Below are 17077 nucleotides of genomic sequence, written 5' to 3' on the forward strand. Positions count from 1 at the left end.
TCAATCCCAATTAAAGATATCTTAGAATTCCTTCAGAGAGGTATGGAAATGGGTCTGGCCACCAGCACCCTTAAAGTGCAGGTATTTGCTTTAGGGGCCCTTTACAACTGTAACCTGGCGGCAGATAGGTGGGTGGTCAGATTCATCAAAGGTCTAGGCCAGTGCCAGCTCCCAAAATGCCCCCGTGGATTTGAACTTGGTCCTGGAAGCATTGACGAGGTTACCCTTTGAACCCTTATAGGAAGTACCAGACAAGATACTGACAGTGATTCTAGTAGCCCTGACATCGGCACGTAGGGTTAGTGATTTTGCAGGCCCTATCCATTAATCATCCTTTCATGCAGGTGCTAGAGGATAGGGGATTGTTAAGGCCTGATCCAGCATATCTCCCCAAAGTAGCCTCCAAGTTCCATAGGAGTCAAGAGGTAGTTCTTCCCTCCTTCTTCAGTGAGTCAAAGTCTGAAGAAGAACACCGACTTCACACGTTAGATGTCAGGAGGGCCGTTATTTATTACCTAGTGAGGACTAGTCAAGGTAGAAAGGGATAAGGCCTTATTTGTATTTTTCCAGGGGAACAGGAAAGGATGTGGTGTCACAAGGGGAACTATAGCTAGATGGATAAAGGATGCCATTAGCTTAGCCTGCACCTCTAATGAAAGTCCAGTTTCCAGAAATCTGAGGGCCCATTCTACCAGGGCTGTGGCGACCTCCTGCGCCGAGAGAGCGGAGGTGTCCATCGAAGAAATATGTAAGGCGGCCACATGGTCTTCCCCTTCTATCTTCTATAGACACTATCATCTCAAGCTGTCTTCCTCTGCTGACTTGTCCTTTGGGAGGAAGGTACTGCCAGCAGTGATCCCTCCCTAGGGTGCTTTAATCTATATAAATCTCTCAGGTGGTGCTGTCGCGCTCGCTTAGATTTAGGTTTTCAGGAGAGTGTACCTTCTGGACAGATATAAATTCTGCTGACTGGTTAAAGGAGAAAACATATATCTCTAGATTAGTTAGTAGAGTCTCTAAGTACCATTGATGATAAAGAACCATAGTAACATTCCATTGTCACCATAAAATAGTCAAGAAATATTACCAGCCAAGATACATGCAGAAAGTATGTCACCATAATAAATTAAGACACTTCAAGAGCACTGTAAAATGTATATAAAAGTTCACTGTAAATATCAAGCTGACATGGTCATGATAGGCATTCTAATAAACACCCCACTGAAAAGAATTTTTCTTAAGTTTTAGTGGTAAAAGGAAAAGAAAAAGGTTATATGGCACTGTCCCTTAGGGATAAATATGCCAATTTAACTGTATAGTGGACAGATGAGCAAACACAAAATCATATGTAGCTGGCAAAACTGAGTTGTTCATTTATCCCCCGTGGACTCAAGCAGATCCAAAGTGTCTCCCTCTGTAGGATCCTTCTATCCCAATCACCCATTCTCAGGGACTAGGGTACCATTTCGATCACACCAAAGGAGAATGATTTCTGCTTGAGTCCATGAGTCCAGCGGGGATCAATGAACAACTCAGTTTTGCCAGCTACATATGATTTTGTGTTTGGTCATCTGTCCACCATACGGATAAATTAGCTTTGGTATATTTATCTCTAAGGGACAGTGCCATATAACCTATTTCTAGTTCCAATGTGGACCGTATATACCCATACACCTTCCCTATACATCTTGCTTGCATATTTCTGGGCGTATTTATTATCTCTTTGTTCTTTTCTGTCTTTTTTTTTTTTTATAGGGAGCCGGAGAACCATAACACAGACTTTGGTGTGTGTAGTTTGTAACCTTATACATGAGAATATCAGCTTCTTGTGTATCCATCTCATGTTAGTATATACTGATATGGATTGAGGTTGCGCCCCCTTAATATTATCATTAAAAAATAATTGTTCACTAAAAGGTTTTTTACCATAAGCATTGGCTCTATATCTCTTGCCTTTGTGGTGGAGCGCATCCTGCGTTCCACTAAGTGCAAACTACTTCTCGTGACTATATTGATGTCATGTGACCGGACCAACACAATCACATGCAGTACTCCAGGCGCTCTGTGTAATGCATCCTGCCCTCCACTTGGACAGTTCCACCACAGCGATCATGTGATCAGGTTTTCATCTTTTCCGGTCACATGTTTGTGGTCCTCCCCTCGCCTGCAGTGCGGCGTGCATTCCATGTGGGACAATGCAATGATACGACCGAACTTCCCACGCTTCCAGTCTTTTTGGTGGCACCTCTTCAAAGAGCACAGCGCAAGTGGCATGTACACGCAGATGCACACAAGACCTGATGGCAAGCAGTCTGAATGACAGGAGCTGATTGGAGCCCCTTTCTTCTAATCCCCTGACTTCACCTGTAGGGGGGGGAAATGCAGTGGGAAGCGGTGTCTCTTCACTAGAAAGATACATTGTACCGACAAATTTTCGTTGGGAGGTGGTTATTTACCACCAAGACTTCAAGAAATTCTTTTCAGTGTTTATTAGAATGCCTATCATGACCATGTCAGCTTGATATTTACAGTGAACTTATATACATTTTACAGTGCTCTTGAAGTGTCTCGCTTTAATATGGTGACATACTTTCTGCATGTATCTTGGCTGGTAATATTTCTTGACTTTTATGGTGACAGTGGCATGTTACTATGGTTCTTTATCTGCACGATCATCTTTTAACCCCTTAACGACCACCGATACGTCCTTATTCCTCAGGGACGCTTTTTGACGACGCTGAGAAATAAGGTTATAGCGGCCCCCAGTGTCGGAGAATCTCTGGGGTCCTGGTTACCCCTGACGAAGGCAGGCACCGAAACGTGCGTCGGGGTCGACGCATCCCTGGGACTGATCTGGACCCCTCTTACCTTTCATCCTTTTACAGGTACGATACCATGTGATATTATGGCAGCATCGTTCATTTTATGGCCACACTCTTATTTGGCACTGCCTATATGGTCACTAATGAATTAAAGTGACAGTACATGCACATGCACTTTATCTACTACACCTCATTTTTTGCCACATATATTTGCTTTTTATGTGGGTCCATTTTTTTTATATATTATTGAATTCCTGATTTCTTAAGAGCACTATACTTTTTTTTATTGCATAATGCACTTTTTATATTATATTGTGTCCTGCTGTCAGTATTATTCTTATAAACTACGCTCGTATTTAATCGGTTCCTATTACATTGCAACCCTTTTTTTGTCCCCTGGGCATTTGTTTCCACTCTTACCTTATTTTCATTGTACCAAATAAATAAAATATCTTTTTTCACTTTATTGGTTTTTAAACTCTTTTTTTCCTTTGTTTACGCAGTATCCACAGCGCAGCGTTTACTGACTGTGGGAACATACTCCAATATATCTGCAAACAGGAAATCACTGTCTTTCCTTCCCAGAAGCCAACTTTCAATTAGTTTTATTTCAAGTGACAAAAATACGCATGCAATGAAAAAACGCATCAAAAACGCATGCGGAAAAACGCAGGTGACCTGCCAGTGACCTCCAATGCAGATTTGGTGCAGATTTTTCCTGCGTCAAATCCTGCGCCATTCCCAATAGTGTACACATACCCTATATCCTTTTTGTAATTGAGACAATATTGGATCTGGACTATGACTATTATGCACTCCTATACATTCTGTCTGATCCTCTCACCGAATTATTAATTTTTTAGGCTTTTTTGAGTTTACTTTAACTTTTATTTAAATTATCTTTTAGGTCTGATTTATTTTGGTTCTCATATTCATATAAGACCTGCTATATATTATATTCTGTTTTGGTTTTTCTATAAGCCAGGGGGCAGAGGAATTACATTTAAAGCACCTAGTGTCAGACTGGAGTGCCAAGGGCCCACCAGTAACCAACTTCAGGGCCACACTTTTCAGCTACATGATAACGTGTAATTATCCTCAATCACAAACTTATATAACAATGAGCTGGGTAGATGGTACTGCTCATATAAGAGGGTGGTGGCCCACTCTTGCACAGGGGCCCACTGGAGGATTCTCCTGTGGGCCAGTCCAAGCCTGAAAGCACCACTCCAGTGGTGCAATAAAAAAGCTAAAGTGGTGCTTTAACCACTAATTTGAATAGTGCAAGCCCCGCTTCATAGTGAAATGGGTTTTCCACAATTGTAATAAAATGGCCCCATTATATAATTAATCTTAACGCAGCTCCCGAGACCTGTGTCTCAACTGACCAAAAAAACAGTATCGTAAGCACATAAAGCAGAGCTGCCAAAGAAGTGTGTGACAGGATAAGAAATAAATGTTCTTGCTGACTGAGTACACGTTTTTTTTTCCTCAGTTAGTCAAGGCGAATATTAATTTCTTCTTGTGTCACACACTTCTCAGCTCATGAAGGTAGGTGTACTTATGATACTGGTCTTCTGTCATTGAGACAAGTCTCGGATCTGTGTTTTTTAGACTGTAGCCTGATCAGACATTTGACTAGGATGGACTACTGTTTGAATTAAATGACAGGAGCCATTGTAATAAATTCTTGGACAACCCTTTAATTTTATATTAATTTAGCAATCAATAAGTCGCATAAAAGGGCATGTTAGAATGCAGGAAAAGGTTGTTATACATGCATGGTGGCAGGCAGGCTTGGACTGGCCCACAGGAGAATCCTCCGGTGGGCCACTGTGCATGAGTGGATCACTACCTTCTTATACGAGCAGTACTTGACACAATATACTAGAATCACTATGTACAGACAAAAGTGGCATCTTATTAATTTAACAATCTACCCAGTTTTTTCTCTTCGCCACAACAGCACCCACTGAAAGAGGGGATCCACCCCTAGGAACAGGAAATCTACAGAGATAAAAGGGGCGGGCTCCCTCAGTTGGTTTACTGTTCCTAGAGGGAACCTGTAGAGAGAGGAAGCTCGCAAGAGGATGCCTGGCCTGGTTGCCGCCTGGGCAGCGTCCATGAGAGCGGCAGGGGCCCCATAGCTGGAATCAGCGTCGTGGGAGATCTGATACTTAACTCCCCCCTCAGCTGGTAATGCAACGTGGAGCAGGTAATGGTGTGCCTGGCTCACGTTTGGTGCATAAGAGTGGCAGGAGCCGGCACCTAGCTCCCCCCGGGGACGCAGCATTACGAGCCAGGCAGGGCTCACGTGACAGCGCGGCACAGAGTCAGGGCTACTACTGTAGTGCCCCCCCCCCCCAAGTATTGTGAGGCCAGGACCGGATATGACTGCCAAGCTCGCAAGGACGCGGAAGGTGCCGAGGAGCTGAAGGGGAGAATTCCATACCTGACTCTGTGTAGTGTCAGCGGTATGGTCGAATCCGGTAGTGCAGGGGCAACGATGGCCGGGAGGTGCACGGTGGGCATAATGCCAGCGCTCCCATGCAGCAGCAGGATGACCCGGAAGTGGATTTCTAAACTTCCAGGAAAGACTGCAATATGTGCCTCATCGCCTAGCATACAGCGGCCGCGCATGCGCAGATGGGGGAGAACAAAAAAAAAACAACAGAGGGGCGAGACAGGAAGCTGCATAAAAGAACCGGCCAGAAGTAACATTAAAAGAGCAGTCCTAGCCTGCTTAGATAGGATCAGTCCCTGGAGGCAGGGCTCTTTTTGTCTCCTTCCAGGGTAACAAGAAGGGGTCCAGAGTTACGAGAGGCACGCTGTCCCGGTGGATCAGGGACACGATTACTTTGGCATATTCGGCAAAAGGAGAAGATCCACCGCAGGGTATAAGGGCACATTCTACACGAGCCATATCTTTCTCCTGGGCCGAGAGGGCGAATGTCCCGATTTAGCTAATATGTAAGGCCGCAACCTGGTCTTCTCCTTCTACCTTTTATAGTCACTATAGGCTAGATTTAGCCTCTTCGAGGACTTAGCATTTGGTAGATCTGTCCTTGACACGGTGGGCCCTCCCAGGTGATTGTCTCTGGAAATCTCCTAGTGGGTGCTGTCGTGGCGAAGAGAAAAAATGGATTACTTACCGGTAATACTCTTTTATAGAGTCCACGACAGCACCCACTCACTTCCCTCCCTTAAGATATAAATATTCACGAGGCTCTCTCTGGTGGTGGAGAATTTGTAATTGTATATAAATATGTATAGCAAGGATATAGTAACGTATAGATTAGAATTGCTAGCCAAAAAAATTGACTAAAACATGTATGGCGGTTCCTCTTGTTCTCTGTAATCCAACTGAGGGCGCGAGGGGGACCGCCCCTTTTATCTCTGTAGGTTTCCTGTTCCTAGGGGCGGATCCCCTCTCTCAGTGGGTGCTGTCGTGGATTCTATTCATGTTCCTAGGGGCGGATCCCCTCTCTCAGTGGGTGCTGTCGTGGATTCTATAAAAGAGTAGTACCGGTAAGTAATCCGGTTTATTGTTAGATAAATTTGTGATTGAGGATAATGTCACATTTGCATGTAGCAGAAAAGTGGGGCCCTGGAGTTGGTTACTGGTGGGCCCTTGGCACCCCAGTCCGACAGACACTGGTGGCAGGTTTGGGGGTTGACAACGGGTTCCAGTTAAGATGATCTGATTAGCTGGCCTACAGTTTCTCATGTTGAAATAGAAATCTCTAACAAAGAAAAATTCTACTAAATGAGAAAAATAAAAGCACAAACGTGTATACACTATGACAACAGACACACACTAACTTCCAGTCACTTCTGCACACTCACTACAGACATAAGTTGTATACATTTTCTGACATTTACTACATATAGAAACTTGAAAAAACTAAAGTGTGCTGCCCGAGGGATCCACCCTCATGTGCCTCCTAGCATATACAGCTGTCTGTACATTCAGTTATTCCTATCAATCTACAGTTGCAATTCAAATTCTTATAGATTAACTATACGGCATCAATAGTAAAAGATAGAATGTTAAAAATAATTTAAAAAAAAAAAAGTGATATACTCACCATCCGACAGTGGCCGGAGCCTTCCCGACATCTTCCGGTTCCAGTAATGCTTTGCGTGAAGGACCTGAGATGATGTCACGCTCGTGAGATCGCAACATCATCGCCATCATCAGCAATGGTCAATTTTGCCAATAAACATAATTTCCAATGAGGGTTGAATAATTTTAATTGCAACCGTTTGTTTCTGTATATGTATGTAATATATAAATATATACGGTATTTGTTTTATACTGTAAGATGGCTGCTGGACACTCCGTCACGCTGTGACTGTATGTGATTAGATAAAGGGGCCCTGAACTGTCCATATTCCCAAAGGTACCTCTAAAGGTGAGGAGGTTTGAGCCACTAGCCTTACTGCTCTCCTGTTATTCCCTAAGCTGTACCGTCCCCATCCCCCAGGAGGCCATCGACAGAAATGTTAGTGTATAAAAATGTAAGAGACAGGAATAACAAAACAGCGAAAATACAAAACACTCACCAAAGATAGAGGTATAGGGAAGGATAGGAATATACCAACCAAATGGGAATAGGACAATGATGAAAAAATACACCCAAAAGCAGCATGCAACAATCTCCAGTAGCAACGACGACCTCTAACGCGGCACAGCAACTCCAAGGAGCTAGGAAGTAAAACTTTCACTGGCAAGGAAGAGAAGTACTGACCAGATTTTATAGGGAGAAGAAATGACCATGTCAGGAACAGCTGTGAAATGGAGCTCCAAGTTTCTAACCAGAAAAGAATGGGTCATTAACCTCTTCAGCACCAAAGCAAACAATGTGTTTAATAAGAAGCACAAACACCCAGGCTAAGGCTATGTGCACACACTGCAGATTCACCTGCGGGTTTTTTCCTGCGGAACCGCAGGTAAAGTGACCTGCGGTTTTGCTGCGGTTTGGCCTGCAGTTTTGCCCAGCGGTTTCACACCTCTACTATGTTAAAGGTGTGAAACCGCAGCAAAATCTGCAGAAATAATTGACATGCTGCGGAAAAAAAATGCAGCAAAACCGCGTGGAAAAAAACGCAGCGTGAGCACTGCGGGTTTTAAAACCCATAGGCTAACATGGTAAAGTACCATGTCTGCGGAACTGCTGCGGTTCCGCAGGGCCAAAACCGCAGCGGAACCGCAGCGTGTGCACATAGCCTAAATGGAAGATTTGCGATTTACAATACGTAGTGATTTTCAGGTCTCCCAGGAGGATGTGACCCGATCGTGACAGTACCCCACCTCCCTTCTTTATGAAAAATTACGGGGGACCCCACTTTTTTTTTTTTGTTATATTTATTAATAAGTACAGTAAAATACACACCCAAGGTAACCTTAGTTTACAGCCTTAAGGTATTCCAGCAGCTGGGAACTTCAGTAACCTTAAAATGTCTCTCAAACTTTCACATGAGGTTTCTGGGGCTCGCAGCTGCCGGGAGACCCAGTGGCTTTGAACTCTGGAAACCTGAAAGATTACCTGAGTTCAAGCCACTGGGTTTCACAGTAGCTCCAGTACTGGACTCTTGAGTGCCGGACTCACAGTTGTTCATCAATCCTGCACTGGCACTTGCAAAGCAAGAGAAACCGCTGCTATGAACTCAGGTGACCTTACTGCTTTTGTTGACAATTAAAAAGACAATAGAGGGGGGTGTGGCCAGCCATGACTGTGTAAGGATGCACTTTCTGGAGCTCCTCTACTTCTATCAAGGAAAATGCCAATAAACTTCTCACTATGGGAAAAGTGGGTAGAAGGACAAAAGTTTGTTCCTCATCATGTACAGCTTCCTGCGCACACAGAAGCCAGCACAAGACCCTCTGATGTCGGAAGACGTACTGTCTGAAGGTGAGGAGGGCTAGAGCTCTCCCCACTTGCTCTCCAGGGATTGCCTTCTCTTCTTCCTCGTTACCAGCCATGGAGGCAACTCCCCTTCCCGCTGAACACCTGTCTTGCGGCCGGGTCTCTCCTAACTCGCTCCCGGCGGTGCCATACCACAAGATGGCTACCAACGCTGTGAAGAGGAGTGTACACAGCAGCTCCAGACTCTGGCCCTGGAAGCTGCTATCTCTCTGCCCATGGCAACTCTAGTGACATTCCCCCTGCATTGGAGGGGGTCGGCTGTGATTTGCACCCACGGTGCTCTCCATCTAGGTGGCTACGGGGACACAAGATGGCAGCCACATAGGTACTGATGAGAGGACAATTTAATGGCAGCCCAATCTCCCCCAGCCATCCCTTCTGTGAGGGGAGGCTGGGACTGAGCTTCCGTCACCTGACTCAGAGGTACCCTGAGACACAGGAAAGAGGTCTGTTCCCCATCAGCCTATGGAATTAATCCTCTCCATTTTCTGTTAGAGGAAAAAATCATCAGGATACCGCAATAACATCTGTGGAGGCCTCCCTGGGCTCTCACACCCCAGTGAGATCTAACCTGGGGGTCACACTGGCACCAGTGAACTGGAAGGGCTCCACTCACCAATCTCTTATAGGTGCCCCCTTGGGTCCAAACTCCTCTCCCTTATGGTTGACAGGCTCCTCATGGAGTCTCCTCTCTCCACATCACACATCGGGGGGAGCCATAATCACAGGTACTGTCTTTATCAGGTCTGGCTGTGACCAGGGAAGAGAGTGTTGTGACGTAACACAGATGCCAGCTCCTACACGGCCCCTTATTTCAGGTAAACAACTCCCTGGGACTTTCAGCAATATAGTCCCTAGCCCCTGTAGTGCAGCAGTAGCACCCCTGTGCAGTGATGAGGCAGTGACCCAGCAAAGTTCAAAGCAAAACGGGTTTAATGTCACAAACACACACGTGTACAGCATTTAGTATCCTCCGGATGGCAGCTGGGAAACGAAATTCGACCCGTCGCCAAGGGCGATTGCACCACTGTGTCCAGCTGCGAGGTGCCAGGAGTTTGCTCTGCTTGGCTTTGTGTTCCCTCACACAACTTGAGCTTTTGCAGAGCCCCGTCCGCTCTGCTTGCTGCCGACTCCTCACTGACACACCCAAACCCTTTCTGCAGGGTTTTTTCTCTAAACTGGAATCTGTGGCCATGGGCCACTTGCAAAATCCGGCCTGGGGGAAACGGACTAGCCTCACTACCTTCCTTCAGTCAGTTTCAAAAATAAAAGCCCATACCGGGTTTTCCTGAACAATTCCTTGACCAAATAACGTGACCAGGTTCATGCTTACTTTTATTCTAGACAAAAATATGAGGGGCGTTCCAGCTGATAACATTTCTTGCTTTATTGAAAAAATTAAAATAGTACAGCGGCTTACTCCTCAAGAATGGATGGATGTGCTATGAGGCACTGGAATAACAGCTACGCGTTTTGACCCTACGTGGGTCTTTATCACAGCTGCAAATTACTGACAATGCAAACCTTATACTTCATGCTAACCAATGAGAACTGCAATGTAGATCACATGAGCAAGCCAAAGGTCCTGTGAGCATTACTACAATGCCTATGTTCCATAGAGACCAATGACGCTATCACCTTCTATCACATGTTCTAATAGAAAGGTCCTGTGTACGAAACTCCACATTCTCTAGGTTTGCAAAATAATACCACATAAAAACAAATTGATAAACATATATACAAATATTTAAAATATAGCAATAACCATCAATAGTGATACATGATCTCTGTTCTCTTATTTAACCCATTTGGATATCTAGACCCCAGACAGACTCCAAGGCCCACTTAATGGCCAGGCACTCCTCCACTACGCTATAATTTTTTTTGGCTGGGGTGAGTTTCCTAATTAGGTAGTTGACCAGATGCTCTTCTCTGTCCCTCCTGCGACAGGACTGCTCCTAGACCCACGTTAGAGGTATCTGTACAATGAAGTTTGGGCTAATGAGGACGGGCTGTCCGCACAGCGCCACCTTCATTGATTGGTACGCTTCATTGATTGGTACACCTGGGGGTTCCACTGAACCATGACCGACTTCTTTCCCTTGAGGATATCGGTCAGGGTTGTTGTTCTCACTGAAAAATTGGGTATAAACCTCGGTAATACCCAATGATCCTGAGAAACGCTCTCACCTGTTTGGTGGTAACAGTTCGGGGCCAGTTCTGAATGGCCTCGATTTTATTTATTATGGAGTGTAATCACGCCATGGCCGATCATATAACCCAAGTACCGGGCTACCTCGAGCCCTATCGCACATTTCTTGGGATTCGCCATCAAGCCCGTGGCTATGAGCGAATCTACCACCGCTTGTACCTGGTACAAGTGGATCTGCCACTCCGAACTAAAGATGAAGATGTTATCTAAGTATGCTGATGCAAACTTTCGATGGGGTTCCAGCACTATATCCATCAGTCTCTGGAACGTGGCAGGGGACCCATATAGTCCAAAGTGTAGGCCGACATAGTTTTAATGACCCTCTGGTGTTATGAAGGCGGTCTTTTTCTTGGTCGGCTCCGTAAAAGGCACCTGCCAATAACCCTTGGTCAGATCGAGCGTGGTAAAGTCCTGGGCCTGACTCGGTTGTTTAATCGGCTAGTTCTCCCGGGGCATTGGGTACAAGACGAACTTCTACACCTCAGTTTATGGAAGTTATTACAGAATCATAACGATCTGTCTGGCTTTGGGATTAGTAAAATTGGGCTAGCCCCGTCACTCTGGGATTCCTCGATTACTCCCAGTTAGAGCATTTGTTTTACCTCACTCGCGATGGCTTGTCTCCGGGCCTCGGGTCCACAATATGGTTTCATTCATACCCTTACATGAGGCTCGGTGACAATGTCATACTGGATGACAGAGGTATGATCAGGTAATCCCGAGAATACATCCGTATTCTAGTGTACCAATTTCCACCTCTTGCCGCTGTTATTTCGAGAGGGTGTCTTCTATTTTTACCTCGGCCTCCATCCAGACCGACATCAGAGGGTCCCTAGATGATATATTGGGAGTCACCTTCGTAAGCAAACACTCCCAGTCCTTCAACGCTTTCAACAAATTTGATATAACTGTTAGGGTTTCCTTTTCCCAGGCTGGTTAACTTGGTAGTTTACTTCCCCACTTTTTCTCGAACTTCATACGACACTTGGCCATAAGCTTGCATTCAGTGATGGGCCCCAAAACCAACACCCGATCTCCCGCTTTAAAGGAGCGGGCTGTGGCCATTTTGTTATATACGCGGCCTTGCGCTGCCTGAGCACCCATCAAATACTCTTTTACAATAGGCCTGACTGCTGCAGATCGATCCTGCATATTGGCCATGTACTCAATGACACTCTTATGTGGCATAAGTTCCTGCTCCCACTTCTCTTTGGCTACATCCAGCAGACCCGTAGGATGCCTGCCATACAGTAGCTCAAAGGGTGAAAATCCTGTGGAAGCCTGCGGTACCTCACGAATGGCAAACATCAAGTAGGGCAACAACATGTCCCAATCCCTTCCATCCTTGGAGACTACCTTCTTCAACATGGATTTGAGGGTTTTGTTGGAGCAATCGACTGACCCGTCGGTCTGAAGGTGGTACACCGACGTGCGCAACTGTTTTATCTTGAGCTTGCACAGTTCCTTGGTCACATTGTGCATAAAAGGAGTCCCCTGATCAGTGAGGTTCTCCTTTGGTAGCCCAAGGCGACAGAACATGGTAAACAACTCCCGGGCGATAAGCTTAGCCGAGGTGTGCCGAAGCGGGATAGCCTCCGGGTACCGGGTGGCCTAGTCTACGACTACTAATATGTGTTCATGGCCCCGGGCAGATATTACTATTGACCCTACCAGATCCATCGCAATCCTCTCAAAAGGTACCTCTATAATGGGCAGAGGCACCAATGGACTGCCTTTAGTTTGCGGTGGGTGAGGTTAGTTGGCACTCCGGACACGAATTCCAGTACCTCTGGACCTCAGCGTAGATACCAGGCCAAAAAAAACCGCTGCAGTATACCCTCCTGCATCTTTTTAGCCCCCAAATGCCCTCCCAGCATGTGTGAGCCATGTCGAGCACCGCCCAATGGTAGAATTGGGGCACTACCAGTTCTAACACCTCGTCCCAGATTTTATCAACCCTGTACAGTAACTCCTGGTTGATTGCCATCCGTGCAAACACCGTCTCTGCACCCAGTTGCTGAGCCACCCCATTTACCTCGAATACTCTTTCCCGTTCCCGGGTCAGAGTGGGATCCTGGAGCTGAGCTGTCCCGAACTTACCAGGGGGCGCTTCCAGCTCAGGGATCGGTGGGGTCTCCTTGATCTCTCCTGCCAATACCTCTAAGGGAAACCTATCGGGGGTAACACTCTGCGTCCCTAGGTTAGTGACCCCTACGGCAGGTATCCCTGACTCAGGATCTTCAGGTTCTGTGCCTGGAATACCAGGGACCAGAACAGTGGTAAGTCTCTTCCCAATACAGTCCCAAATGGAAGTCTTTACCACTCCCTCCACATACCTTATCTCTCCACATGTGGTGGAAAACGTAACCTCCGCGGTCGATACTCTCGGAGCTCCCCATGCATGCACACTAGGGTGACCGCAAAAAATCGATGTCGGAATTTTGTCCATCTGGACCCCACAAAACGATTCCCCTTTCCAGATATTGAGATAGCCAAAATTTGAGCTCGATCAAACGACGTTAACCCGTGCCGCTCGTCGCTCAAAGTTTGAAAAAATCCAAATTGAGGTATTTTAAGATTTAGGTATTTTGCATAGTCTGTTAGACTATAAAGAATGTGACAACAACATTGCAGAAATAGCCCTGACCAAATTTTCAAACCATTTGTGGTATTTGAATGCAGAGTTGGTGGGATTATCGTTTTTTGATCCCACCATTACAGACAATGAAAAGTTGTTAATGGCTAATAAATTGCTCAGTAGCACAGATGAACCATCAGAGCACGCTAGGGTTGTAAATCCAAAAGTTAGGAAAGAAAAATTAAAAGAGGTAGGAGGTAACCGACTTTAACGACCTTCTGACAAAAGATGAAGAACAAAAGCAATATGTCCTGCAAGTTGTAAGCAAATACCGAGCATTATATTCTGACGTTTCAAAAACTACTTTAACAAAAGCTCTAGAATAGATTAGATAACTATGTAAAATTATCAACTCATGTAGGTTAGCGTGCTCTGATGGTTCATCTGTGCTACTGAGCAATTTATTAGCCATTAACAACTTTTCATTGTCTGTAATGGTGGGATCAAAAAACGATAATCCCACCAACTCTGCATTCAAATACCACAAATGGTTCGAAAATTTGGTCAGGGCTATTTCTGCAATGTTGTTGTCACATTCTTTATAGTCTAACAGACTATGCAAAATACCTAAATCTTAAAATACCTCAATTTGGATTTTTTCAAACTTTGACCTGCGCTGCGCACGCCAAAATCGAACTTTTCGGATTTTGGCGCGTACGGCGCACCGTCAAAAGTGCGCAGCGCAGGTCAAAGCGCAACTAGCGCACGGCCTGCGCACGATCTGCGCACCCTATGCTAAAGATAGGGTGCGCCGATCGCAGGCGCCGCTGTCCGCTAGTAGGCGGCGCTACAAGCAAGGGGCGGGCACGCCGGGCAGAGAGCCGGCTCGGGGGCGGAGCTACCCCCGGCCGTGCGTGCTCTTAAAAAGCGCTAATGTGAAACCGGCCTTAACGTCGTTTGATCGAGCTCAAATTTTGGCTATCTCCATATCTGGAAAGGGGAATCGTTTTGTGGGGTCCAGACGAACAAGATTCTGACATTTTTTTCCCCCCCATATGAGATCCGGTCACCCTAATGCACACCACCCTCACCTTCCATCCATTGGGATTATTCCCAGCAACCAGGGACCCATGAACCAGAGTCGCCAAACTCCGAGTCCAAGAGAGCGTCCGTCTGGCACCCATTAACAAGTACCTTGCACAGCTGGGGCTTGGTACCGGCAGGGCCTGTAGTGGCAGTGCACACTGGCTGGGCAAACAGACACACGGCACGTATATCCGCAGTCCATGGGTTCTGCTGTTAGAGGGCAGATGGTAACCACATGTCTGGGCCCTTGGCATCACCAACACTTAATAACTGTGACACGAGGGGACCTTGGGGCCAATTTAGGGGACACGGGTCTGTTGTTACTCTCCTTTTGGGATACCCCCTCAGTACGTGCTTGGTCCGGATTGGCCCTCGAGGAGGGTTGTGGACTTTTCCAAGGCTCCTGAGCTGGTGGGGCCTTACGTGAGAGCCGAAGTAGAGCAGTGTCCCGTATAAAGTCCCGAGTGGCTGTATACCGCTCAACCAGTCCAACCACCTGGTCCAGAGTGCCCGGGTCCCCTTGTCCCACCCAACGCTGTATGGCTGCTGGCAGAGCCCTCATCAGCCGGTCAACCACCACCCTCCCTACCATCTGGAAAGGAGTTAAGGTCTCAGGCTGGAGCCATTTTTTACCAGCTGCAGCAAGTCATAGGCCTGAGACCTGGCGGGACGCGATGCGACTCCACTGGAATACCTGTTGTGCGTGTACATGTGTGTTAACCCACAGTCAGGCAAGGATCTCTTCTCAGCTTCTCATAGTCCAAGGCATCCTCCCAACTGAGGTCCAGGTAGGCCTTCTGGGCATCTTCCGTCAGGAAGGGGGCCACTACTTCGGCCGACTGGAAAGCTCTCCTGCTCTGTAGTGCGCTCAGAGATGGTGAGGAACAACTTCATGTCGTCCTCTGGACCCATCTTCCGCAGTGCTGATCGGACTTTGTACCGAGCTTCTGAACGGAGCGTGATCGCTGGTGTGGACAATGCTTGCAGAGCCGCAATCTGCGGCATCAACAGGTTAGTTGTCTGCTGCCTTTGCTGCTGCCACTGCAACTGCAGTGCCTTCTGCTGTTGCGCTTGAGAGATGGCCAACTGTTTTAGTATATCATCCATCTTGTCAGCAGGCTTTAACCTGCAGCGTTGCAGGCCTGATCACTGACCTGTAGCACGCTTTGGGGTATGCCTCTGTTCACACTGCCCGCAGTCTCCAACATATGCGTTGCAGCGTTGGCACCCTGTGCAGTAATGAGGAAGTGACCCAGCAAAATTCAAAGCAAAACGGGTTTAATATCAAACTCACACAAGTGTACAGCAATCGGTATTCTCCGGATTGCAGCTGGGAAACGAGACAATACAAAAACTCGACCGGTCACACCACCGTATCTGGCTGCGGGGTGCCAGGAGTTCGCTCTGCTTGGCTTTGTGTTCCTTCACATAAGTTGAGCTTTTGCAGAGCCGCCCGCTCTGCTTGCTGCCGACTCACTGACACACCCAAACCTGTTATGAATGGGTCACCGAGGAGGATGGCAGGAACAGGCTAAGCCACAAGAAAACCAGAGATGTTTGTAACTAAGCGGATTGCAGACCCCTGATCCTATTAACACAACTAGCAGTAGCCGTAGAGCGTTCCTACGATGCCCTAGATGCTTCGTCACAGCCGGAGAACTAACTAAGCCTAAAGCCAGAAAGGTGAAATCTAAACTGCCCCGGAGCAGATCCCCAAAGGAATAGACAGCCCCCAAACATATATTGTCAGTGAGACAAAATGACACAAACACAGGCATAAAACAGACTGAGCAAACGGTGGGGCCCAAGCTGTCTAGACAGGACAGGACAGAAAAGATACTGTCTGCAATCATGCAGAAAACCCTAAAAAATCCAACATTTCTGATATACAAAAAACCTGAGGCCACACGACCTCACCCCCGCTAGATCAGCACTCTGGTATAAACTGGAAGCAAATCAAAAGATACTAACATAACAGGGGACTGAACAAACTGACACAAGCTGTAACATATGGAGCAGGGCCCAGCACTGCCCCCAGCAGGGAGTACGCTGAACCCTAGTAACAAAGCAGAAAGCAAAAAAAGGCACAACCAGATTAGATGCAAAGGATTAGCAAAAGAATCACTTAACTGAACCATGCAGATCAGGCAGGGGACAAAATAACTCCAAATGCACAAGGAGGAAATCACCAGCAACCACCAAGAGCAGCCAGCTCAATTATATGCTCCCAATTATCGTCGTCAGGTGGGGAACTTCCATCAACCTGGCCAGCTCCACTACTCTCAGTAACCACCAGAGGGAGGAGAGGGAGCTTCGGCTCAGAAATCCGAGCAAGGGAATTCACAACACAAACCCTTTCTGCAGGGTTTTTTCTCTAAACTGGAATCTGTGTCCATGGGCCACTTGCAAGATCCTTCCTGGAGGAAACGGACCTGCCCCACTACCTTCC

The sequence above is a fragment of the Dendrobates tinctorius genome, unplaced genomic scaffold, assembly GCF_039654945.1.
Source record: "Dendrobates tinctorius isolate UK_male_01 unplaced genomic scaffold, ASM3965494v1 ptg000060l, whole genome shotgun sequence".
Lineage (NCBI taxonomy): Eukaryota > Metazoa > Chordata > Amphibia > Anura > Dendrobatidae > Dendrobates > Dendrobates tinctorius.